Source organism: Gracilinanus agilis, chromosome 1 (genome assembly GCF_016433145.1).
Source record: "Gracilinanus agilis isolate LMUSP501 chromosome 1, AgileGrace, whole genome shotgun sequence".
NCBI classification, from domain to species: domain Eukaryota; kingdom Metazoa; phylum Chordata; class Mammalia; order Didelphimorphia; family Didelphidae; genus Gracilinanus; species Gracilinanus agilis.
This window is the reverse complement of record NC_058130.1, coordinates 536,236,076-536,263,532: the sequence shown is the minus strand read 5'-3', so window position 1 is coordinate 536,263,532 and position 27,457 is coordinate 536,236,076. Positions and strand designations below refer to the sequence as shown.

The following is a 27,457-nucleotide window of genomic DNA, read 5'->3' as shown; positions in this document are numbered from 1 at the left end:
ATCACAAAATTAGAAAGTTCTATAGAAACTATCTAGTCCAATCTGTGCCTGAATACACACACACACACACACACACACACACACACACACACACACACTCTCTCTCTCTCTCTCTCTCTCTCAACAATAGACTCAATGAATGCTCACCTGGCCAACATCTTTTTGAATATCTCAAGGCAGAAGGAATCTATAACTTTCTGAGGCAGTCCCTTTCACACCTAGATAGCTCTAAAAGGAAGGCAACTTCTACTCACTGGTTCTTGTTCTGCCAACTGGGACTAAAATGAAAAATGTAGCTCCTCTTTCCGGCAGTTGCTCTAGATACTTGAACACAGTTATCATCTCTCTTCTCTTATAAGTATTTTAGTCTCTGTAGTTAACAACCATGCATTATATCCAAATGATCTTTATATGGCACTATGTCAAGGAATTTCTTTTTCATTTTTAGTTAATATTTTTCATTTATTTATTTATTTAGTTAATATTTTTGTTTATTTTCCCCCTCTGTTCTGTACTCTTAAATGTTTCTTCTCTTTGCCCTCCACACCTCTCTTTATGAAGAGAAAGAAGGTGGGAAAAGAAAGTTAATGAGAACAACACTAGTAACTTACGGTTACAGTACCTAGCCCAGTTCTACATAACTGCATCTAACTTGATCTTTCTTCCTTTACAATTTATTCTTTTAAAAATTACATGTCAATACAATTTTTAATAATTGCTTTCTGATTTTTTCTAATCTATGTTCTCTTTCTCTCTCATACCTCATCCTTCCCCTAAACATCAGGTAATATGATATAGGTTGTACATGTGCAATTATACCATACATATTTCTATGTCCATAGTGATTTGAAAAAAGATATATATCACTAAGGATAAAGAAAAATTCATAGAGGAAATTAAGTGAAGAATGGAAGATTTCAATCTGCATTCAGACTCCAACAGTTTCTTTTATGGTGGATAGCCTTTTTCATCATCATCAAGATTCACCATGCTCATTCCTCTCCTCTAGAACCTCTCTAAATTAGCATCATCTTTTTAAAAAGTATGGCTCCCCAAACAAAATCTAAAATACTATATGTAGAATGACCAGGGAAGAGTATAAGAATACTATTAACTTCTTCAACATAGTAGTAACAAGCTAAGTTCATATTTTCCCTGCTGTAATAAGTCAACAGATTTTAATTATTAAGTCATATCGAACTTACAGTAAAGTATAATCCCCAGATACTTTTTCAGAATCATTGTCTCACACTTCTATTTTGTAGTAGTGAATTTGATTTTTCAAAGACAAACACATACATGTACTTTAGATTTATCCTTCTTTTAAATTCATCTACTTGGTCTATTTAATGTTCTAGCCTGTCAACATATTTTTGGATCTTGGCTCTATCCTGCAGTATGTTAGTTGACTCTTTTAACTTTATATCATCATCTCCAAATTTCATAAACATATATGCTTTTTTTCTTAGATAAAAGGCAAAGCAAGAAACAGAGTAAAGGGAAAGGGGTAGAATTTCCAGGAAGGAGTCAATGTAAAATGGTGTTAAACATTGTAGAGAAATCAAGAAGGTTGAGAACTAATAAAAATATATTAGATTTAGCAATAAGGAGATCACTTATGACTTTAGAAGAAGACATTACAGTTTGACTGTTGTTTAGTCATTTCATTTTTATCTGAACATTTGGAGTTTTATTGGTAAAGGTTCTGGAATGGTTTGCCATTTCCTATTCCAGCTCATTTTACAGATGAAGAAACTGAGGAGTTAAATGGGGTTTTAACTAAGAGGGGCCTTAAAAGAGTTTTTTTTAATTTTTATTTTGTTAACCCTTAACTTCTGTGTATTGGCTCCTAGATGGAAGAGTGGTAAGAGTGGGCAATGGGGATCAAGTGACTTACCCAGGGTCACACAGCTGGGAAGTGTCTGAGGCTGGATTTGAACCCAGGACCTCCTGTCTCTAAGCCTGACTCTCAATCCACTGGGCTACCCAGCTGCCCCTCTTAATAGAGTTTTAACTGAGGGGTTTAAATGAGGTTAAGCAACTTGCTCGAGGTCACACAGCTAGTGTCTGGGGCCAGATTGAACTCATCGTGTCTTCCTGACTCCAGGCTCAGCATTCTATCCACTGTGCTACTTAGTTGCCCTTACAGTCTAATAGTGATTTATTATAAGTCAATTAAAAGTGAATAAGTGGCAAATATGTGAAGAGTTTTTATTATTTTTATTTTAAGAATTTGACTTTGCCTAGTAACCATGAAAAAAGGAAATGAGGTTGGTTTAGCAACTTGTTTTTAACAAAGCATTTTTTCATAATTTTTTAGATATTCAATAACTATGCTTTTAATAATAAATTCTAGAATTTTTTTCTAGGAATCTCTGTCATGTCACTGGTTTATACAATCTGTAGGCTCAAATTTTTTGAGAAAATATAAAATATTTGTTCTTTAGTATTCCTAAAGCTCCTCTTAAATTATCAATAAGCTTTCAAAGATCAGCAGTTCATCAATCACATAAACTGTATTTTAAAAAATAAATATGTAGATAATCTAAATTCTAAAGGTCCATTTTGGATTTCTAGTTTTATGATGTAGAAGCCATTTCTGTCCTGTTATTTTTGGTACAAAGATCATTCTCTTTTGTAGAGAAAACAGAAGCAAATTAAGAGTTGAGCAGCTTAGCCCTCTCTATCATTCCATCCATCCCAAGAAGAGATACTATTTCTTCTTTCATCTTCTTGTTATACAATGTATAAAAAAACCCAACATCCCTTTTTGTTTGACATTTCTATGTAGGTTGAATTTCTACTTAGATTTGATGCTTTGATGTTCAATTAAAAATTTTTTCCACCCTTTGTTTTTATCTTGTCAGCTTCCTGTACTGCCAAACTCTGGGATTGCCATTTTATTACCCTTGGCTGATGAATTTCATATGCATCTATGTCAGTCTCTTTAGATAATTTCTTTTATTATGTAGGATTACTTATATTTTTCAAATGTTTATTTGTTGGAGTTTCCCATTCCTCTTGGGTTAATTTCTGATATTGACATCTAGTAAAATCCTAAATATTTCTTCAAATACTTTGACATCTGCTTTCCCCAAATTTAGAATGTATTTTATTCTCTGCCTACCTTTCTTCTCCTTGGTCACAAATTCTAAGATGAAGTGGGCATTTCCCCTTAAGGTTTCTTTAATTTCTACTTCAACAACCAATTCTTTTGTATTGGTGACAATAAGATTTAGAATCTAATTTCCCGTGTTTTGATGGCTCTAGTTTTTGAAGAATGAAATTATCATTAAGGCAAATCAAGAATTTATTACTTGCTTTAAGTAGATAGAGCTCTACCAAATGAGAAACAGTGAGATTTAATTAAAGGCAATTGACGTGTAGTCCATACAAGCCAATTTTTAAATCTAATCTCTAATCTTTACTTTGTGTGATCATATGTAAGTTATATAAAACTTTCTCATCTTCAGTTTTCTTATCTGTTAAATGTGGATAACAATAATATCACATGGTTATACTAAGCATCCAGTGAAATATTACCAGCAACACTCTTGAGATTTTAAAATGTTATGCAAGTATTAATTATTATTGTTGTTGTCTCCAGATAATTGATATTCATCATTTCTACTATAACATGCCTCTGTGCCAAGCTTTTGACTTTTCTACTTCCATTTAATTCCATTTTCTCTAGTAGATAGTATTTAGGGTATATCCATGACTATCATTTTAGATTTTTTTTGTTGTCTTCCCAAAACTGCTTTTCTTGTGCTTTCTCAATTTCTTCACAGTGCTATTCCATCCCATCATCTTTTTACATAAGTTTTAAATAAGTTATGTCCTTCTAGATCTGCATCCTAAGCATAGATCTCATCCCATGACTACCTATAAAGTGAAATTTGCCTCCTTTTTATAGCTACATTTGTGAGAAAGGATGATCAAAGAATTGATTGGATGACAGTTTGAATCGATGAGATGATAAATGGGGATGAAGAAATTATTTGTAAAACACTAGACGGATACATATCTACTTGTACTTAATAGGGATGCTCTATGACTAGGAAATAATCACTCATATTTCTACAGGATTGCTATACAGATGTAACTCTTCAAAGTTAAAGCATTAAATAACTGTTATAATTGTTATGTTCCATTACATGAAATCACTACTGAAATAAAATAGATTGAATTTAGCCTAATTTCATGAGCTACTATACCTGAGAAATTATTTCTTTAGTCTTGTTTTTTAGTGGTGGAATAGATCAATCAATACACATTTATTAAATATTTAGTATGCATTAATCACAAGCTACCTAAAGTAGTAACTGAAGTTTATGGGAGAGTTTAATTTTACATTTAATTATTAACTTTTAATAGAAAGTGTAGTTTTAATGTTGATATAGTATTTTATTTTTCAAATGTTATTCATACCAAAATACCAATCCATTTTCTTTCCTATGAAACAATTTCCTCAACTGAGCTGATAAAATTATTATTACTTTTCTCATTCACACCTTCAAGACACCTACAATGTATGCATGAACATGTGTGTGCATGTGTATATTTATTTACATATAGATATATACATATATATCCTATCTAAATTAGGTAATGTGGTATTGTACAGTCAGTAAATGACTAATGATCTAAGCCCAGAATTAAATAAATATGATTAAATGATAAGAGTTGGATCACATATGAGGAATTATATGAGGTATTTTGAAGGATCACAGTCTACATACTTCCAGAAAAGCTCATAGTTTTGACATAATATTCCCCTTTGTGGTTGCCATATGACTGAATTATGGAATACTACCATCCCCAAAGAATCAAAATTATTGATAATTAAAGGGCAATAAAAATATGTATAGTAAAGTATATATATCAGCTGTTTCACATAGTATTGAATTGGCCATGAGAAATTGAAGAAAAATATATATATATATATATATGTATATGAGGAAAAAATGGATAAACCAGTCATAGTGAAGGATAACATAAAGAGACTAAGAACTATACCAGTAGCCACAAAATATTCAAATATCCACTAGAAGGTCTCCAGCATATTGCATAGAGTTTTTATGTAGAATTTTGGAAAATCTTGGACAAGAATGGAATAGGATGAGAAAATACGGAAGGCTACAATATGTACCAATGAACCACATTGATGAGATCATGTATCTACACAACAGCTGAAATGAATCCACTTGCATTCATAAGTTTTTAGAGTAGGAAAGGACCTTAGATATTGTCTAATCTAAACATTTAATTTTATAGATGAAGAAACTAAGGTCAAGATAGGAGTAGTTTGATCACTTAAAATGGTACAAAGCAATCATTTAATGAATGCTTCTTGACTCAATGATTGCCCAGGGTCACTGAAATAGTAAGTGATAAAGGTAGGGCCTTGAACCAAGCTCAAATAATTCCAAATTCAGTGCTCTTCCAATATACCATACTGGCTCTAATAATGTATACTACAATCAAAGAGTATTATAGAAACAAAAAAAAAGTTTAGTACCTTTTTTTTAAACCCTTATACTTTGGTGTATTGTCTCATAGGTGGAAGAGTGGTAAGGGTGGGCAATGGGGGTCAAGTGACTTGCCCAGGGTCACACAGCTGGGAAGTGGCTGAGGCTGGGTTTGAACCTAGGACCTCCCGTCTCTAGGCCTGACTCTCACTCCACTGAGCTACCCAGCTGCCCCCCTAGTTTAGTACCTTTTTTAAAGAATATAAGCAATCAGAAGACATCTAATGAATCTAATGAAATAGCCACTAGATCAGGAGTCAGTTGAGTTGGCTTCTGATTCCTGTGATATTTGTAATACCTTTCTTTTGACCTCAGAGAATTTTGAGTTGTACAAAGCCCCAATTCCTGTATGGTCAAACACAATTCATATGAATATGAATTTCCTCAATGCATCCTTGACAAATGATAATTCTGGCTCATTCAGAGATTTTGTTAATGCATTTAACAAACATTTATTAAATCTCTAATGTGTGTAAAACCTGATATTGATAAGCAAAAGACCATGTAATCAAAAAATTATCTCCATGGTTGCACCTCTCATGGGATCAACTTTTACTAGAGAGAATAGAGAGATAAATTTAAAAGGTAGATTTTTGCTCAACTAAGTCAAGTTACCTTTTAATATAACCTACAAATAAAAAAGGCAGCTAGTTAGTGCACTGGACAGGAAGACATCTTCATGAGTTCAAATCTGGTGACAGACATTTATTAGCTGTGAGACCCTGGACAAATCACTTAACCTTGTTTGCCCCAGTTTCCTCATCTAAAAGGAGATAAAGAAGGAATGACATACTATTTTAGTATCTTTGCCAAGAAAACCCCAAACAGGGTTACAAAGAATTGACAAAACTAAAAAACAACCAAATACCAACAAAAAACAATAAACATAATGAGATTCTATGTTATGATGGTCATGCTGAGAACATAAATTTAGAGTTATAAAGAGGTCCTGCAAAAGATCTAGTACAACAATAAGACCACAGATTTAGAGATGAAAAAGATCCCTTTCGTCTAGACCTTTAATTTTTGAGATGAGGGAACTAGAATTCAGAAAGGTATATTGTCCAAGGACACATAACTAGTAAGGCAAGATTTGATTTCAAGCCTAGTATTCTATCCACTGTACCACCAATCTATGTTTTATTTCTGTTTTAATCAATTGTTATTGCTAGGAAGATATGTTCTGCTATACTAAATAGTCTATGAAAATTTGATGGTTCTCTTCTCATGTTTTCCAACAAGATATCATCAGTGCCAGCACTTTGTACATTTCTTGGCACAGAGCACTTAAATGTTTATTGAATTGAATCAATGCATGTATCGTAATTCTTATATAATTTATATAGGAAGGAAAAAATAGGTACATTTTTTGTAGAGGTAGCACAATATAGTCAAGTTTTGAGTCTATGCTGAGCAAGTCCAGGTTACAAATCCTATCTCTGATATTTAGCTGTGTGACTATGGGTGAACTAGTTAACCTTTCTGACCCTGTTTCCTCCTCTATAAAATAAAATAATGAAAACTGTAGCACTTACCTCAGAGGGCAATTGCAAGGCTCATTTGGGATAATGTCTATAAAGATTTTTGCAAACATTAGAGTATTGTTTAAAGGTATTGTTATCATATTATTATTGGGTCTAAGACAGGGAGATGCATGTTCAGGGAAGAGATTCCACTCTATCAAGGGGGATACCCAAATCAGAATTGAAAAGGAATAAGGAGACTCTACAAATCATGAGTTAATCCAAAACTTTTTTGAAGAGGCTATTACATTAATAAACCAGATAATACTAAAGGACCTAACAAACAAAACCCATGACCACTCAAAAGATTTCAATCCATAATCAATATAGAAAATACCAGGTAGAAACATGTAGGGGTGGAGCCAAGATGGAGGAGTGACTAGGATAGTAGAGCGCCAATTCACCACAAAAATCCTCCCCAACTAAGAGTAAAATATCACCACAAAACAAATACAGGAATGAAAGAACCAACAAAGAGACAGAGGGAAACAACCTTCCAAAAAAAAAAAGAAAAAGCCAAAAGGTAGGCAGAGATCATTTGGGGAACTGAGGTTAGAGGTGAGCAGAGCTAGCAGGAGGCATAGCAGTGAGTGAAGAGCAAACCATACCCCCCACCGCACCACACATCTGCTCTCATGGGTTCCAAGCTTAATTCCAAGCTAAATCAGACCATGAGATTCTTCCAGGTAAATAGTGGTCCAAGCCAACTAACACTCCTTGAAATGGCAAACCTGTGGAGAAGTCTTTAGTCCCAGCCCAGGGCAATATGAGCTGAAGGGGGCCTATCTGCATGGGCCCAGAGTGAAGCCAGGAATCCTAGTCTGGGTTTGGGGTGTGGAAATAATCCAGGGTTTGGAGCAAGGACACAGTTCTCAGGAGAAGCCTTCCCAGGAAGTTTTTGCCCAAAACTAAGGGTGGAGCTCCAGGACAGGACAATCAGGGGTGTGCCTGAGCAAAGACCTTGAGACCAAAAAACCATGAGTCTAAGCCTAGGGCTAGAATCTGATTAGCATCTGACCTGATCAAGTTTAGACTGAGAACAAAAGCTTTCACCTAAGCCTGAGGAAAGTCTTTAAACTATCAGCATCTCCAGGATCAATTGAATCAGCAGGGGGAGGGGACTCTCAGAGCTCTCAACTCTCAGACCATTAGGTAAACTAGTAACAACCCAGGAAATAAACTGAAAATAATATCAACAAAAGAGTGAAGTTTAAGAGGGTACCCCAACTCCTCAGAAAACAGAGGTACCTATAATTAGATAGGAAAAAAGGAGTAAACAATAAAAAAGCACCTAAAGATAAAGAATTTTTAAGGAGACAAAGAGCAAGGTGCAGGTTCAGAAGGGGACAGTGAAAGCAAAGGAAACACACACAAAGTCCAAAAGAAAAATATGGATTGGACAGAGGCCTTAAAAATCAGAATTTACCATCTAGAAACTAATGATTTCATGAGAAATCAAGAAACAATAAAGCAAAATCAAAGAAATTAAAAAAGAGAGGAAAACATCAAATAGCTTATTGAAAAAACAACTGACCTAGAAAACAGATCTAGGAGAAATAATCTGAGAATTTTGCATTACCTGAAAAACCATGATGAAGAAAAAACTTTGGATATCATATTATAAGAAATTATCAAAGAAAACTGCCTAGAGATCCCTGAACAAGAAAATAAAATTGAAATGGAAAGAATTCACAGATCATCTCCAGAAAGAAATCCTCACTTGACAACTTCCAGGGATGTAATAGCCAAATTCAAGAGCCACCAAGCTAAGGAAAAAATACTACAAGCAGCCAGAAAGAAGCCATTCAAATACCTTGGAGCTACAATCAGGATCACTCAGAACCTAGCGTCTTCTATATTAAAGGATAGAAAGGCATGGAATATGATATTCAGAAAGGCAAAAGATTTGAATTTACAACCCAGAGTCACCTATACAGCAAAACTGAGTATACTCTTTCAGGAAGAAAAATGGTCATTCAATAAGATAGAAAATTTCCAAGCATTCTTGAGGAATAAGCCAGATCTAAGCAAAAATTCCATGTAGATAAAGGCCCAGGAAAGCATCTATGTTGTATACGTGCTTCAGACTAGCCACAAGACTAATAATGGAATATGAAAAAGAGAGATTAAGCTGGAATACTTTTGAGAAATTGTTCAGAACTTTCAGTAATGCCAGATTTCTCTTTAACATGTAAACATATCTTTTAATACCAATATTTTTCCTTTTTTGTGAGTCATTTGTTAAGTAGAGTATACCAAAATTATAGATAACCTTTAATGAAAAAAAAACCATTGTAGTTTAAGGAAAGTAGGTTGTAGTATATTTCAACCATAGTATATCCATAGCAAGTGTCATTTTAGATAAATTATATGATCAGAAATAGTTGACCTAGTCATGTAGCAATAACAAAGGACAAGAGATGGCTAGCCCCAAGTGATACAGTGTTGTTCGAATTATGGTAAAAGGCCTGAAGGATGGTCCTCAGTCCAGTGGATGGATAATCTGTGTAAAATTTATATGCTGGTGTTAAATTAGCTTTTCTAAAATTAAGGAATTAGAGAAAGGAAAGGTGAAACCAAGATGATAGAACAGAGGCACAGAATGCTCAAACCTCTTTGAGAATCCTCTCCAACTAACTTTAAAATAATGCTTAAAAATGAATACTGGACAGCCACTTCCCAGCTGTGTGACCCTGGGCAAGTCACTTGACCCCCATTGCCCACCCTTACAAATCTTCCACCTATGCGACAATACACCGAAGTACAAGGGTTAAAAAAAATGAATACTGGAGTAGTAGAATGAACAAAGGTATGGAGGAAGCACAGAAAATAACTTAGAAAGTAAGCAGAGAGAGTCTTTTTCACTGAGGTGAGAGTGGAACATAGCTCAAAGCAAGGCTGCACAGTCAGCAGCAAGGTCACTTCAAAGGACAAAAAAACAACTGCCCCCTTTGCCTCCAACCATACTTCTATTGCTCCTAGGATGAAGCCAAATTTGAGATTCCAAGACCCTACCTAAGCCAACTAGAGAGCATCCCACAACAAGCCCTTGAATTTCCAAGCCCTAGTACAAGTCTAAGTGAGGACCCAAGCCCTGTTTTAAGGCAGTCTGCAGTGTACCTGGCAGGTAGAAGCATAAGGGGATTCCTATAGCCCCAGTCTAAATTTGCATGGAGGTCCTGACCCACAGCACAAGACAGTTCACAGTATGCCTGGCCATTGCAAGACCAAAGTGAAGCTCAAATCCTTTTCCCAAGACTGTTGAGACCTCAAGCATCAGTGCACGGTAGCTCACAGGCCTGTGATCTCTGCTAGCCATGGACAGGACCTGGGGGAGACTTAGCAATGGTACGTGACTTTTGGAGTTATGTCATCATACCACCTTGGAAGAATTAAAACCTGCAGAAACAGAGAACTGCAGCTAAAGACAGCAGCAAGGAAAAACTGAAGTTTAAGAATCCCTCCTCTTCCCTGAGAATAGAGCCCATTTTTAAGATAAAATTAAAGGTCAAGAAAAACTCTAGGAAAATAAGCAAACATGAAAAAACCCTAACCCAAGAAAATTATTATGGAGAAAAGAAGAGTAAGACACAAACTTTGAAGGGATAGTGAAACCAAAGCATCTATATGCAAAACTTTAAAGAACATATGAATTGATTGTGGTCTCTGAAAGAGCTTAAAAAGGATTTCAAAAATCAAATGAGAGAGGCTAAGGAACAATGGTGGGGGAGAAATAAATGATATGCAAGAAGAACATAACATCTTAAAAAGTAGAATTGATCAAATAGTAAAAGTGAAACAAAAATCCAATGAAGAAAATAGTTTCCTATAATTTGGCCAAATGGAAAAGGAGATTCAGAAACTCACAGAAGAAAATAATTGATTAAAAATTAGAATTGAGCAAACAGACAATCATGACTTCATAAGAAATCAAGGAACAATAAAAACAAAGCTAAAAGAATGAAAAATAGAAGAAAAATACATGAAATATTTCTTGGAAAAACAAATGACCTAGAAAATAGATCCAAGAGAGACAATTTAAGAATTACTGGACTACCTGAAAACCATAATTAAAAAACATCCTAAACACCATATTATGAAAATTTATCAAAGAAAGCTTCCCTGATATTTTTCAAAAAGAGAGTAAAATAGAATATAATTTAATATTCCATTAGCCTAATCTAGTCAATCAGCCAAGCAGAGAAGAAGTCCTTTCAGGACAGAATAGCCCAAACTCACAGATCCAGCAAATAATCAGAAGATCAAGATTACATCCAATGATAGGGGTCAAAGAATGAAAACATATGAATAAACAACAGAAAAAGAAAAAAGAAATTACAATTGACAGCTTCTATCTAGGTAATGAACAAAAAGCAAATAGAACAGAGGAAGACCAATGAATACCACGAAAAAATGCAGAAACTCCACTAAATTGGACTGAGGCTTTGGAATAACTCAAAACACAATTCAAAAAACAATTAAGAGAGGCTGAAGACAATTGGGAAAAGAACTTAAAAAGGAAACTAGATCACCTGGAAACAAGCATATGAATGAAAACAAGAAAATAGTGTCTTGAAAGCCAGAACAGATGAGCTTGAAAATGAGGCAAAGAAAGTGAAAGATGACCTACAAAGAAAAACAGACCAGAAGGAGAAGGATGACCAATAATCCAAGGATGAAATTCAGTCTTTAAATATTAGAATCCAACAACTAGAAGCAATGACTTCACAAGACAGCAAGAAACAAAATCAAAGGAATGACAAAAATGAGGAACATATGAAGCTTCATTGATAAAACTAAAGACTTGGAAAACAGATCCAGAAGAGACAATTTAAGAATTATTGGACTACCAGAAAATCATGACAAAAGAAAAACACTGAACATCATTCTAAAGGAAATTTTCCAAGGAAACTGCCCTGACATTCTTGAACAAGAGGGAAAATTGGAGACTGAAAGAATCCATAGATCACCTCCTGCATTTAATCCCTAATTGACAATGCTCAGGAATGTTACAGCCAAATTCAAGAACTGCTAGACCAAGGAAAAGATACTACAAACTGCAAAGAAGAAATCACTCAGATATCATGGAATCACAGTTAGGATAACACAGGACCTGGCTGTATCCATATTGAAAGCCTGGAAGGCAATGAATATGATAGTCCAGAAAGCTAGGGAACTGGTCTACAAGCAAGAATCAAGAAAGTAAGGTCATTTAATAAAATAGAAGACTTCCAAGGATTCCTAAAGAAAAGATTGGGCTTATACAGAAACTTTGATGTCCAAACACAGAACTCAAGAGAATCACCAAAAGGTAATTAAGAAAGGGGATATAAAAGGGAATTCTTTGTTCTCTTTTAATTTGCACTTGCCAAAGGGAATCCTTTATTCTTTTTGCCTAGTTGGAGTTAACACTTTAGTTAACAATGACTTTGAATCAACAGAAGCTTGAACTAGATTGAAGAGCTCACAAACCACTTACTGAATTCACATCCTACCTAGTGCTAGGTGAGAAGCCAGCAAGATATTTGGAGAGTTCAACCCTTTTTTCTAATTCAAAAAGTCAGAAACTTATTCACACCCTCAGAAAGTGTGAACCCTTTTGAAGAGTATTCACCCTTCCAGAAGGTGTGAACTAGTTCCCACAAACACTGCCCCCCTGGGCAGTGCCAGACATTTTGGAAACTGTGATTGACCCCTGTGAAGAGGGGAGGAGACAAGAAGTCACTATAAAAGCAAGTGGTAAACTCAGTCTTGGGAAGTTGAGTCTAGTGGAGAGTGAACTCCAAGAAGGAAGTTGGATTCAAGAAGAAGGTTGGCTCAAAGAAGAAAGTAGGCCTCAGGAGTCACCTGCAGTTCCAGTCATTGTCTTGACCTGACTCTTGAGGTAACTTAAGTGAGTGGATAGCTGGTTTTCCCTTCCTATCTTCTGGAGATACTTTAATTCTGATTAAAGGTTAACAAATTCTGGCTGAGCCAAGCACTGGAACAATATTTAGTTAGATAGGATAATGCCTTCTCTATGCTTTTGTATTTCTCTACTTTCACTCTTCCCATCTATTTTATAAATAAAAGAATTATAATTTTCTTATATTTAGCCAAACAATTAATTTCAACACTTACAGGGAAAAAATATTAAGGGATGCAATAAGTTCAAATGATTTGTATTCCTATAAGAAAAGATAATATTGGTAACTCTTAAAAATTTTTATTATCATCAGGGTAGCTAGAAGAAGTATACTTAAGAGGATACAGTGACAAACTGTATAGGATGATATGGCAAAAAATATTAAAAACTAGAGTTAAAAAGAGGATAATACTAAGAGAAATGGGAAAAGAGATAAAATGGGGTAAATATGTAATGCATAAAGAAGTGCATGGGGGGAGGTGAGGAGAAGACCAATGCAATGGAAGGGTGAAAGAAGTTTGAGATACTCTCCAAGAAAATTTTAATCATTACAGTAAGAAGGGTCAGAGAGGTTCAAATGGAAGGAAAACTTCAAACTCCAAATTCAATTATCATCATCAACATCAACAACATCAGCATCAACAACAACAACATCATCAATAACATTATTGTCATTATCAACATCTACCTCATCAACATCACAACATCAACATAAACATCTAACTATCCATCTTTTACTGGCCCAGGAAAGATTTTTGTTTGGTGGCTTAAACTAATAGCATACTCTGCAAAGTACTGAATGAGAGCCAAAAGACCTAAACTCTAGGCTTGAATGCCATGATGTCTTCTTTGGGGGTAAAAAAAGAAAGCCTTTTTCCTGGACTCAGTCTCCTCACTTATGTATGATTGAAGCTTACCTGGACTCTGCATTAAGTTAATTAAATCAAATAATAAACCAGGTGTAAACAAGAAAAAAAAAACTTTCTGTAGCATGGTAGCAAATTTCAGAAAATTAAAACACCTGGTATAGCTTGTTCCCTTAAGTCCTTACATGACTAGGGCACTTTGTTTCTTCTCAGGTTGGAGACATTGCCTGGATCAGCGCCTTTTCATTTCTACACCTAGGAACTTCTTGCCAATATAGTTTATGCTTAACATATTCAAATAACACATGATTCAATGCAAAGAGCACTTAATTAAAATGGAATAAAATATTAAATAACAAGGGAAAAGAAAAAAATAAATTTAAGGCTGATGACAAGGAATAAAAGAGGGTAAAATAGAAATTGAAAGAATTTACTGATTATCTCTTGAAGTAAATCTTTAAATGACATCTCCCAGGAATATTATATATATTATAGCTAAATTCAGAAGCTTCCAGGCCAAGGAGAACAATCCTGCAAGTAGCAAGAAAAAACCAATTTGAATATCATAGAGCCCCTATCAGTATTATACAGTATTTAGTAGCATGAACACTAAAAGATCAGAAGGCTTGTAATATGATTTTCGTAAAGGCAAAGGAACTATTTTTACAACCAACAAACACCTACCCAACAAAACTGAGCATATGCTTTCAGAGGAAAAAATGGTCATTCAATAAAATAGAGAATTTCCAAGCATTTCTGTTGAAAAGACCAGACTTAACAGAAAATTTGATGTTCAAATATAGGACTCAAGAGAAGCATAAAAAATTAACAAGAAAGAAAATTTAAGGGATTCAATAAGATTAACCTGTTTATATTCCTATATAGAGAGATATTTGTAATTCTTAAAATTTAACATTATTGGGGCAGCTGGGTAGCTCAGTGGAGTGAGAGTCGGGCCTAGAGACAGGAGGTCCTGGGTTCAAACCCGGCCTCAGCCACTTCCCAGCTGTGTGACCCTGGGCAAGTCACTTGACCCCCATTGCCCACCCTTACCAATCTTCCACCTATGAGATAATACAACGAAGTACAAGGGTAAAAAAAAAATTAACATTATTAAAGCAGGTAGAAGGAATATACATAGACAGAGGATGTGGAAGTAAATTGATTAGGATGACACAGAATCAAGAAAAATAAAAATCCTGGAGTAAAAAAAAGAGGATTACTCTGAAAGCAAAGGAAGGGAGAGGTAGAATTCGGTAAATTATTTCTCCTAAAGACATATGGAAAACTATTACAGTGGAGAGGAGGAAGAAGGTGGTGACAGGCCATACTTAAACCCTACACTCATTGGAATAAGCTCAGAGAGGGAATAACAACCATACTCCTTTGGACATATAATCTGATTTTATAGCAAAGTAGGAGAGGAATAAGATTAGGGGGTAACAGAAGGGAGGTAGATGTGGAGGTATCATGATTAAAAGTAAGACACTTGTGAAGAGGGATAGAGGAAAAGGAGACAGAAAGCAGAACAAAGGGGAAAAATAAGATAGAGGGGAAAACAGTCATCCCTTGCTATATCGTGGTTCACTTATTGCAGCTTCCCTGTATAGGCTTAAAAAATGCAATTTTGTATTTCAGAGTTTTCATTATGTTGAGGGATTTTGCAGATGAATACTGCACTGTACACAGTCGAAATGCGGCACATAGCTTCTTTCCAGATTTTCATCTATCATGGGGGTCTCTGGAACATAACTCCTGTGATAGATGAGGGATCACTGTACAAGGTTAGTAATCATAATTGTGAATGTGAATGGAATAAACTCAACCATAAAAAAGAAGTAGGTAACAGAATGAATTAAAAACCAGAATACTATCATGTGTTGTTTACAAGAAAAATTTTTGAGATGGAGAGACACACATAGATAAAAGGTAAGTGTTGGCTGAAGTAAAAAAAAAAAGGAGTAGCAAATATGATCTCAGACACAACTAAAACAAAATAGATCTAATTAAAAGAGATTAAGAAGGAAATTACATCTTGATAAAAGATACCATAAACAATGAAATACTGTCAAAAATAAACACGTGTGTACTAAATGGAAGATCCTCCATATTTTTAAAGGAGAAATTAAATAACTACAGAAGGAAAGAAATGGGGGGCAGCTGGGTACCTCAGTGGATTTAGAGTTGGGCCTAGAGACGGGAGGTCCTGGGTTCAAATCTGACCTCAGCCACTTCTCAGCTGTGTGACCCTGGGCAAGTCACTTGATCCCCATTGCCTACCCTTACCACTCTTCTGCCTTGGAGCCAATACACAGTATTGACTCTAAGACGGAAAGGTAAGGGTTTTTAAAAAAAAAGAAGGAAAGAAATGGTAAAACTATACTAGTGGGAGACCTCAGTTTTCCCCTCTCAGAACTAGATAAATCAAACAAGAAAACAAGAAAAAAGACAATAAAGAAATTAAGGAGGTGAAAGAAATGTTAGAAAAGTTAAACTTAATAAATCTCTGGAGAAAACTGAATGGGAGCAGAAAGGAATATACTTTCTTCTCAGCAGTAAATGGTGCCTACACAAAAATTGACTTTGGATTTGGGCATAAAATCTTTACAACCAAATACAAAAAGCAGAAATAATATATTCATCCTTTTTCATATCATAATGCAATAAAATTATAATCAATAAGGGTCCAAGGAATGAAAAATTAAAAATTAATTAGAAATTAAATAATATAATTCTAAAAAGGGGGGGTTAAAGAATAAATTATAAAGAAACAATAATTTCATTAAGGAGAATGACAATGAGACTAGAAAAATGCCAAAATTTATGTGATACAAAAACAGTACTAGGAGAGAAATTTATGTCTCAAAACATCAATAAGATAGAGAAAAAGCAGATAAAGGAATTGGGTATGTAACTAAAAACAAGACTTAGGATAAAGAATGTTATCCACATCAAGAGAAATAACTGTGGGAATAGAAAAACAGAAGAAAAACATATGATTCATCACTTGTTTATTTGGGTATAGGATTTGGGGTTTTGATTTTAAAACACTACTCTATTATAAGAATGAATAATACGAAAATAGGTGTTGAGTGATAATACATATATAATCCTTAGGAATTACTTGTCAATTCCAGAAGGGGGAAGGCAAGAGGGGAGATAAAAGGAGACAGAGAGAACATGAATCATGTAAGCATGGAAAACTACTTAAAAATAACAAATTGAAAATTCTAAAAATCAAATAAAAAATTAAAAATCCAGCAATGCATTAATGTCCCAATTTTGCCACATCCCCTCCAGCATTCATTACTCTCCCCTTCTTTCATTTTAGCCAATCTGCTAGGTGTGAGGTGATACCTCAATGTTGTTTTGATTTGCATTTCTCTAATTATTAGAGAGTTAGAACACTTTCTCATGTGCTTATTGATACTTTTGATTTCTTTACCTGAAAATTGTCTATTCATGTCTCTTGCCCATTTATCAGTTGTGGAATGGCTTGATTTTTTATACAATTGATTTAACTCCTTGTATATTTGAGTAATTAGACCCCTGTCAGAGTTTTTTGTTATAAAGATTTTTTCCCAATTTGTTGTTTCCCTTCTGATTTTGGCTGCATTGTTTTTGTTTGTACGAAAGCTTTTTAGTTTAATATAATCAAAACCATTTAATTTACATTTTGTCATTTTCTATAACTCTTTCTTGGTTTTAAAATCTTTCCTTTCCCAGAGATCTGACAAGTATACTATTCTATGTTCACTTAACCTATTTATAGTTTCCCTCTTTATATTCAAGTCATTCACCCATTCTGAATTTATCTTGGTGTACGGTGTGAGATGTTGATCTAAACCTAATTTCTCCCATATTGTTTTCCAAATTTCCCAGCAGTTTTTGTCAAATAGTGGATTCATGTCCCAAAAGTTGGGCTCTTTGGGTTTATCATACATTGTCTTGCTTATGTCATGTACCCCAAGTCTATTCCACTGATCCTCCCTTCTGTCTCTTAGCCAGTACCATATTGTTTTGATGACTGCTGCTTTATAGTATACTTTAATATCTGGTACTGCTAGGCCCCCTTCCTTCACATTTTTTCATTATTTCCCTTGATATTCTTGATCTTTTGTTATTCCAAATGAAATTTGTTATTTTTTTTTATCCTGGGACTCCATTCTAGGAGAATAGGGCCACAACCAGTAGGCAGTGGGACACAGTCGCTCAGGGTCACCCAGCTGGGAAGTATCTGAGCCCAGACTTGACCCTAGGACCTTTCGTCTCTAGGCCTGGCTCTCAATCCACTGAGCTAGCCCAGCTGCCTCTACTTTAGGTTGCAGTTTCTTTGGCAGATGTAGTTTTTACAGGGTGGGGTTGCTAGTCCCACGCCCAACCCTCCTCCTTTTTTCATCCTGGCTAGGGACCATCCTTGGCCCAGGAGTGGTAAGGGTGGGCAGTAGGGGTCAAGTGACTTGCCCAAGGTCACACAGCTGGAAGTGTCCGAGGCCGGACTTGAACCTAGGACCTCCAGTCTCTAGGCCTGGCTCTCAATCCACTGAGCCACTCAGCTGCCCCTATAAATTTGTTATAGTTTTTCCTAATTCAGTAAAGAAGTTTTTTGGTAGTTCGATAGGTATGGTGCTAAATAGGTAAATTAATTTGGGTAGAATGGTCATTTTTATTATGTTAGTTCATCTTACCCATGAGCAATCAATGTTTTTCCAATTGTTTAGATCTAGTTTTATTTGTTTGGAAAGTGTTTTGTAGTTGTTTTCATATAATTCCTGTGTTTGTTTTGGTAGATAGAAAACCATTCTGGCTGGCAATTTGGAACTATGCTAAAAGAGCTATAAAAGAATGCCTGCCCTTTGATCCAGACATACCATTGTTGGGTTTGTATCTCAAAGAGATCATAGATAAACAGACTTGTAGGAAAATATTTATAGCTGTGCTTTTTGTGGTGGCAAAAAACTGGAAAAGGAGGGTGTGTCCTTCAATTGGGGAATGGCTAAACAAATTGTGGTATATGCTGGTGATGGAATACTATTGTGCTCACAGGAATAATAAACTGGAGGAATTCCATGTGAACTGGAAAGACCTCCAGGAACTGATGCAGAGTGAAAGGAGCAGAGCCAGAACATTGTAAACAGAGACTGATATACTACGGTAAAATCGAATGTAATGGACTTCTGTACCAGCAGCAATGCAATGACACAGGAAAATTCTGAGGGATTTATGGAAAAGAACGCTACCTACATTCAGAGGAAGAACTGCAGGAGAGGAAACATATAAGAAAAACAACTACTTGAATGCATGGGTCGGGGTGGACATGATTGGGGATGTAGACTCGAAACTACCACACCAATGCAACTAACAACAATTTGGAAATAGGTCTTGATCAATGACACAAGTTAAAACCAGTGGAAATGTGCATTGGCCATGGGTGGGGGGAGTGCAGGGGATGAAGGGGAAAGTAGGAGCATGAATCATGTAACCATGTTAAAAATGAATATTAATAAATGGTTAAAAAAATGAAAAATCCAAAGTAAGAAAATCATTGAACTTAAATTTTAAATAAGACTAAAGCAATTAGCAGGAATTATTTTGCCCAATGATATGCCAAAAAATCCAACAATATGAATTAAATGGAAGAATATTTACAAAAATACAAATTGCATGGAATAACAAATGATGAAATAAAATGCTTCAATTTAATAAAATAATTCAATTCAAACAAACTTATCAGAAAAAAGAATTTGAATAAGTCCTCAAAAAGCTCCCTTAGAAAAATCTCCAAGGCCAGATGGACTCAAAAACAAATTCTATCACACATTTAATGAATAATTAATACCAGTACTACATAAGTATTTGGGAAACTAGGCAAAGAAGGAGTCCTACAAAATTATTTTTAAGACACAAATATGGTACTGATACCTAAGCTAGAAAGAGAAAAAACAGAGAAAGAAAATTATAGGCCAATTTCCTTAATGAATACAGATGCAAAAATTTTAAATAAAATAAGAGTAATGAGACTACACTACTATAACACAAGGATCATTCACTATGTCCATGTGAGATTTATACCAGAAATGAAGGACTGGTTTAATATTAGGAAAACTATCAACATAATTAGCTATATAAATAGTCAAACTAACAGAAACTGCATGATTATCTCAATAGATGCAGAAAAAAGCCTTTGACAAAATATAACATGTATTCCTATTAAAAACACTACAAAGCATAGGAATAAATAGGACATTCTTTAAAGTGACAAGTAGTAGATATCTAAACCAACCAGCAAGAATCATCTGCAATGGGAATAAGTTAGAAGCCTTCCCAATAAGATCAGGGGTGAAGCAAGGATGCCCATTAACACCACTGTTCAGTAATATATGAGAAATGCTAGCTTTAACAATAAGAGAATAAAAAGAAATTGAAAGAATTAAAGTAGACAATGAGGAAACTAAGCTAGTATTCTTTGCAATTAATATCATTATATATTTTAAAGAATCCTAGAGAATCCACTAAAAAAGTAGTTGAAAATAATTAATGACTTTAGGAACATTGCAAGATAAAAAAATAAACCTGCATAAATCATCAGCATTTTTATACATTACCAACAAAGTCCAGTAGCAAGAGATAAAAAGAGAAATTCCATTTAAAATAACTAGACAATATAAATACTTGGGAATCTATTTGCCAAGACAAACACAGGAATTATATTGACACAATTACAAAATACTTTTCATGCAAATAATAAGCCTGACCAGGAATACACCCTACACAGTAACAATACTTTTTTTTCACTTGTGAAAGACCCAGTGAATCTCAGCAACACATTGATCCAAGACAATTCTGAAGGACTTATGAAAAAGAATGCTATCCACCTCCAGAGAATGAACTGTTGGAGTCAAATTTACTTTGGAGTAAAGTTTGGAGATCCAAGCTTACTATTTTCCACTTTAGTTTATTTGTTTTTAATTTGGGATTTTGGTTTTATATAAGTTATTCTCTTACAACAATGACCAATATGGAAGTAATTTTACATGATAATACATATATAAACCAGTTCAAATTGCTTACTTTCTCCTGGAGGACGGAGGGAACAGACAGAAGGAGACAATTTGGATTCTAAAATTTTAGAAAATATATGTTGAGGAGCAGCTGGGTGGCTTAATGGATTGAGACCCATGCCTAGAGGCCAGAGGCCCTGGTCCAAATCTGGCCTCAGACATTTCCTAGCTGTGTGACCCTGGGCAAGTCACTTAATCCCCATTGCCTACTTAAAAAAAAAAAAGAAAGAAAATGTATGTTGAAAATTATTGTTGCATGTAATTACCAAAATAAAAACAAATTATTATAAAAAGAGGGAGCTGTCAACATCAGGTGTGGGGAAAAGACTTTGTGAACATAAAAAAGTGGAGAATAGCATGTTCACTATGTAGGAAACAATTAGTAATATGAATAATATGATATGAAAATAGAAAGACAGGTTTAAGCTCAACTGATAATTAAATTCAGTTCCGGAGTTTGTATTTTATTGTCATGGTAATAGGTAGCCAATGAATGTATTTGGAAATAGAAGTGATTTTATTACAACTTGCTGTTATGGTTATTCAGCAGCAGATGTCTATTCTTTCTTTCTTCCTTCCTCCCTTCTTCCCTTCCCTCCTTCCCTTCTCCTCTTTCTCCTTCTTCTTCATCTTTCTTTTTCATTTCTTCCACAAAATAAGTAATATGGGGAAATGGTTTAGATCAGTGATGGGCAAACTACAGCCCATGGGCCTGATGTGGCCCCCTGAAATGTTCTATCAGGCCTCAGGACATTATTCTTAATCTGACAAATACAATGAGTAGGCTACAATACAATGAAACTTCGAAAGAGTTGCCTTAGAAACAGACAGACAGATAAGCATTTCCTTTCCTTTGGCCCCCTCTTTCAAAAGTTTGCCCGTCATTGTTTTATATGATACCACATGTAATATCTGGATGAGACTGCTTACCATCTCATGGAGGGGGTGAAAGGAGAGTGTGTGAGGGAGGGAAAGAATTTGAAACGGAGAATAAAAAATGAATGTTAAATACTGTTTTTGCACATACTTTCAGAAAACCAAAATATTTTTAAAATAAAAAAATAAAGTTAATTAGTTATTCTAGACTCATATTGTGGTTAGATATGTATATGTTCATATATATATACATACATATATGTGTATAATTTTGACTACATTTAAACACTAGGAAGGATCAGATTCATTTAATAAATATCCATAGAGAGAAGATTCTGTAAGGTTTAATTAAATCTCTGAGTGAAGATTTTCTTTAACCATATCTGAATAACTGAGCCACCTTCTTATGAAAGAGAATCTGTTTTCTCCCACAAAAGGTGTATTTTCCCCTCAAAATAAGTTCCTTAAACATATAAAAGAGCAAATGTATGTATTATGAAAACATAGTGAATATAATGAAGAGGACTTTCTAAAATCCTTTTATCATACTCCATACTTTATAAAAGCTATAATTTTATTTTTTGTTCCTTACGCTTAAAGTGGAAATTACCTCATTTGCATTTTCAACCATTTTTTTTTGCCAGTTTTTATCCTCTCCACAGAGGTTTTCCTTTTCTTTCTATGAGTCTATAAAGTTGGTAATTTGACACAATCTGTATACACCTAAGGAACAGCAGACATAAACAAGGTGTTAAACAGCAAAGTATCATGGTGAGAAGCAACTTCTTGTTCAAGCACCTGTTTCATGCACAACCAATTTTGCCCTAGAGCTCTGGAGCAGCACAATAGAAATCTGGTAAATTGGCAGTGCATCTGCACCTTGACTCTTATCTAATGGTTCCATACTAACAGAAAATGCTTAAAAGATGGTCCATCTCATGAAATGTGTTCTGAACGTTGGTACAAAAATTAAATGTACAAAAATCTCTTATCAAAGTAGGCTGGAACTATATTGTTTTTATATTTGCACTTCTTTAAACAACTGCATTTAAGGCATACAAATATTATTGAAGCATGTGTGTTTATAGATATATGTGTGTGCAGGTGTGTCCCACTTTGTGAAAATTCTAATCATATTATTCCAGATTTATAATAGGGAATCATAAAAGGACTAGCTCCATTTTTTCTCCTTATGCTGAGCTTTCTGGTTATGTTTAAAATAGGGTTCAACTGACAACAATTTTGTATAAATACAATCAATATTTCAGTAATAATTTTAAAACATAAAGTACATGAAAACACAAGCATATATGTATATATGCTCACTAATCTAAGAACTACCTCACATAAACTTAATTGTCCTCTTCAATTTTGGATCATCTATCATAAAATTTTGATTATAGGTTTATTTACTTTACCCACCCAGAACACTTTTGAGCAGATTGACCCCCTTTATAACTTTCCCATCAATAGAGCTTGTGAGTTCAAACAATTCAGTATTTTTCTTTTTAATAATAACACAAATAAAACAAAATGAAGAAAGAAAAAACACTCTAAAAGACAACTCCTAAATCTCCATATTAAAAAAGAACACACAACTTTAAAAGTCATTCACTGTGCTCCACAGACAGATGCAAATAATTAAAAAATTATCATTGAAAAACTCATATATGCCTATTGCCATGATTATGAAAAATTGAGATCTCATGAAGAATATTTATTTTGAAATTTTTTATCAATAATTCAAATCTAATATTTATAAAAAGATAAAAGGAATATAAATTTGTTCTAAAAGAGAAATGTTTAAAGATCTAGATACCCAGATGCTTTGCAATATCTCAAGATTTAAACTAGAAAGGCTGAATTGATATAGTCAAATATTTAAACATTTATAATGTGTATTTTAGAAGTATATCTATAATTGGGTCCATTTTCTTCAACATCCAAGTCACATTCTTGTAATATGTCAGGCATTAATGTGTGCAAGCCACTGGGGCACTATTTTATATTAGGATTATAGTGGGTAGGTAACAAGGTAGAAAAAGCTTTATTTTTTTTTCATTTTGTGTTTTGTATTTTAACATTTTACATGTATTATGATTTGCAGTTGTGAATCCAATCCATAGGATAGCTATGTTTTCCTCATACTGTGAAGTACTTTGAAGGCACACTATCTAAAACTGTATTGCTTGAAAAAATCTTACATTCTGGCCAAAATGTCTGGTCAACATATTAAGTATGAAATGATTTTTAGAGTGGAAGAAGAAAAATAATCTCGAGTCTTTCAAAGTATTGCAAAGGGACATAATTCTAGCACTTAAAAATATCTTAATGTAGATAATTTAAAAAATAATAGTTCTCAAGTACCACTGATTTCAACACTAAGGAAATTAAGTTTGTGAGTATATGTACAAGTACATACAAATTTATTCACCCAAAGGCTTATGGAACAATATGACTGATGTATAGAGTATATATTATAAGGAACCAATATATAGCTTACTTTGAACTATGTCTAGTCTGATTAATACAAATGGTACATTCTTTTAGGAAAGATTTTAACCTTTTAGGAGCTATATAATATTATAAGGTTATTTAATAAATTTCTTTGGAATACAATATGCTACCCTAATAAAGAAAAAAGAGAGGGCAAGAATGTTACTAAGTATATTCTATATCTATCCTAATACTCATATTCAAAAATAAAGCCAGCATTCGCTCTGAGGAAAAGAAAGTAAAGAAAAATGGGAAGGATAAAGAAAGTAAAAACAAAAAACAAAAAACAACCCAAAACTTCCGCATCACTTTAATGGCCTGACATCCAAAACAGCAACCATTACTTTCAAACTTTAAAACAAAATAATTGAGAGATAGAAAGGAAGAAGAGTAGGGAAGGGGAAAGACAAAAAAAGAAGAGTTTCTTTTGGAAAAGAGCCCATGTGCAACAGATGCTGAACTTGGGTCAACATCAGATACCATAAAAGCTTTCATGATGTTCATGGAAATGTATGAAATGTGTAGATGCTCTTTGATACCTATGATAATAAAACATTGTATTTTAAATGAGTGGGAGAGAGCAGATGGTTGGTAAATGGTTTAAAACATTTATGTTTTTGGACTGTCACCAAGCCGCTGTATTGAAAAATATGATGTTTTGTTGTTTCTCAGTAACATCTATCTACAAGGTGTTCATCTTCTGGTGTTACTGCAATAGTGGAGATAAAAATAAAAAGAACTAAGAGGAAATTTTTTCTCATCCAACTAAATTCAAATGTGACATCTTGCTTATTGACTACATTAAATCAAAATGTTATTAGAGTGACAACACAATTTGCATTTTCCCTCACTAAGTTAGGCAAGCATCACCAAAGGCTTGGATACTCTTCTACTTAAGAAAATGTTTACAGAATTTTAATTTTCACATCCATTTGCACATGGGAAAAAATGCAGTGAAAATAGTATGGTTCATTTTCCCATAATGCACTTGTAGGGACTACTCTTTAAATTCTTTGGTGAAACCTAGTGGTTCGGAATACTTTTTAGATCACTGTAATTAAACAATAAATATTTGTGGAACCTCATTAAATCAGCACTATTCTCTATCATTTAATAAGAATAATAACAAATGGAGGGTCAAGACCTCATGTAATATCCCTGATTTAGAATGACAAAGTGAATATTAATACTACTTACATATTATTTTGGTGTGGAGTGCCTATGTTAATCTAAAAAATACATGCAGTAAAATGTTGAGAGTATAAACATCTGTAATGAGTAGAAAACGTTCAGGGATAAAAGAAACATTTGACTTAAATAAATGCTACTGTTAATTAACAGAAAATTGCAAAGAGGAATCAAATGACCAAGAGAATTTTGATTGGGCTCTAAAAGCCGTGTGCATGTGTGAACATCCTCCTTCAGTTGCTTTCTAAGCTCTCAAAACCATGGGAACCATTGGGGAACAGTTTGTTTGTGGGAGGGAGCTGGGGGCCGACATGGGAAGAAAAAAGGGGGCTTACCATGTGTGAACTTAGTTGGAAATAAAGTGACAGCAATCAAGAACAAACTGGGCTCCAAAGAGGCCTGGAAAAAATGCACTTGACTGACAAGAGTAGAATGGAGAGTAAACAGTTTTAAACATTCACACAGAACCTCACACACGCACACACACGCACACACACACACACACACACACACACACACACACACACACACACACACACAGAGCAGTAGCACCAACATCATCAACAATAGTAACCATCCACACTTCTATTCCTAAACCGGCTACGAAAACTTGACTTTTTAGCTCTCTCAGGACTAACGTACCAGTTATATGCAACCTCAAACAGAATCTGACAGCAGAGTTAGGAGTTTGGGAAAGATGTCAAAAGAAGAGGCGCAGAGAGGGAGGACTTAGCGCCTTCATCTCGGTAGCCGCCAAGGAGAAGTGGGGATTAAATATGGTCCAAACTCCAAAAAGCCTCCCTTCTTTCCCCTGGCGAGTTTCCTTTCCCTCCAAGAGCGCTGGACCCAGGCTTCCCAGCACACCCGAGGCCAATACAGGTGGCTCCCAAGTTCCAGGCATCTCCTCTTTTTCGTCCACTCTTTCTGTCTCCCTACTCTGCCTTTCTCCACCCCTCCTCAATAAACACAGATCCCAAATAAAGACGCTGGATTAATCTTCCCCAGGATAGTAAGAAGGAAGAAGATGCCTTCCCTAGCAAACAGAGGGTAGTGGAAAGTCACCTGGAAGGTGAGCAGCAAAAGCGCGACTCCGCGCCCGCCTGCCGAGATCTGAGGGAACAGGGCTTTGCATCTGGGCTCCCTCCTTCCTCCCTTCCAGCCCCCTATTCTCCAGACCTTCCCACAAAGCCCTTTACCTGTAGGGAACTGCTGCTGGAGGCGACTTGTCTGCCCTGAGGCACCCCCAGGTAGTGCACCCTGACACCTCCCGCTCCTGCCTGAGCACAGCTCCCAGAGGAAACTTCCCAGCCCTCTGTGTAGACACTTCTCAGCTCTTCCTTCTACCCCACGGGCAGGTCCGTCCGCAGGCCGGGCGAACCCTCTGCAGGGCCCCCCAGCTTGGTCCGGAGAGCCAGGAGAGCAGAAATGGGAAGCCTCCAGGCGCACTATCTCGCCTAAAGTCAGCTCCGGACTCTGGCAGCTGCCTCCTTCCTCTTCCCTCCCTCCCTGGCTCCCCTCTCCTCTGCAGCGCAGCCTGCGAAGCAGTGCGGTGGCCCCTCCGCTCTGGCCAGCCCCGCCTCTTCCATCTCTCTCTCTCAGTCACTATCTTTTACTCTGACTCCCTCACATTTCCCACCTCTCTTCTCTCATCTTCCCTCTCCTTCTCTGGCTAACAAACTCTTTCCCCCTTTTCTTAGTTTATTCTTTTTTCTCCCTCTGCTTGCTTGCCCTTTCTCCCAGATTCACTTTCCCTACTTCAGCTCACATTTTCTCTGTCTTTTACCACTATCTCAATCTCAAATCTTGACTGCTCTCATCTTGATTGCCATCTCCTTTTCTTCCTCCGGTCCTGCCAAGACTCAACACCTTTGCTGTGGTTTTGCTTCATGGGCTTTGAATTTCACCTTTTCCGTTGTTCCCCAGTTTCCTTTTGTAGTTATTTTTTTTTCCCCTGGGTCCAAGAAGGTGACACATAGTCAAGATGGATAAATCCCTAATCTGAACTTCTCCT

At 35.3% G+C, this 27,457-nt stretch overlaps 1 protein-coding gene across 1 annotated transcript in view; it reads right to left on the bottom strand.

The window, feature by feature from the left end:
- The window catches only part of CHST9 (carbohydrate sulfotransferase 9), a 383,826-nt gene extending 356,726 nt beyond the window's left edge, over positions 1 to 27,100 (bottom strand). Inside the window, exon 1 of the mRNA XM_044666462.1 lies at positions 26,643 to 27,100. The gene's annotated coding sequence lies outside the window, so the exon portion shown is untranslated. The remainder of the gene's footprint in view (positions 1 to 26,642) is intronic.
- Positions 27,101 to 27,457: the final 357 nt, after the last annotated feature.